Raw genomic sequence first — 621 nt, forward strand, 5'->3', positions numbered from 1 at the left:
GAACAAAACAGAGAAGCCCCCTGCCCTCATGTCACAAATCAGATGAAATGTTTTCTGATGTTAATAAGTAGAAAAAGAAAATCAAGCATCTCTCTTCTTTGAAACTGACTTTTGTCTTACTCTAAAAAAGACAGAGGGCAGGGATTCATCGTACACGGAAGAGGAGGCAATGAGGTGTTTGAAAGTGCCTTTTCACCTGTAGAGGTCCCTAGGTGGTACAAATAAGTTTGTGCTTGACTACTAACAAAAAGGCTGGCAATTTGAGCCTACCTACCCAGTGGCTCTGTGGAAGAAAGGCCTGCTAATCTGCTTCCATAAAGATTACAGCCAAGAAAACCCTATGGAGCAGTTCTACTCCAAACATGTGAGGTTGCCCTGAGTTGGAATCAACTTGAGGGCAATGGGTCAATGGGTTATTCACCTGTAGAGGGCTAGGTAAAGGTGACATCATAATATCAATGCCCTTAGCTAGCAATTGATTCTGTCCACACAACTTTGAAGGGGAACACAACAGCAGCACGAAAACCTGGTAGTGAGTAGCTAACCCCTAACCTGAGGAAGTGTTCCTGGACTCTTCCTGATGCTTCCCCAGCATCCTGAGCAAACTCCATCCCTGCATTT

The sequence above is a fragment of the Loxodonta africana genome, chromosome 6, assembly GCF_030014295.1.
Source record: "Loxodonta africana isolate mLoxAfr1 chromosome 6, mLoxAfr1.hap2, whole genome shotgun sequence".
NCBI classification, from domain to species: Eukaryota; Metazoa; Chordata; class Mammalia; order Proboscidea; family Elephantidae; genus Loxodonta; species Loxodonta africana.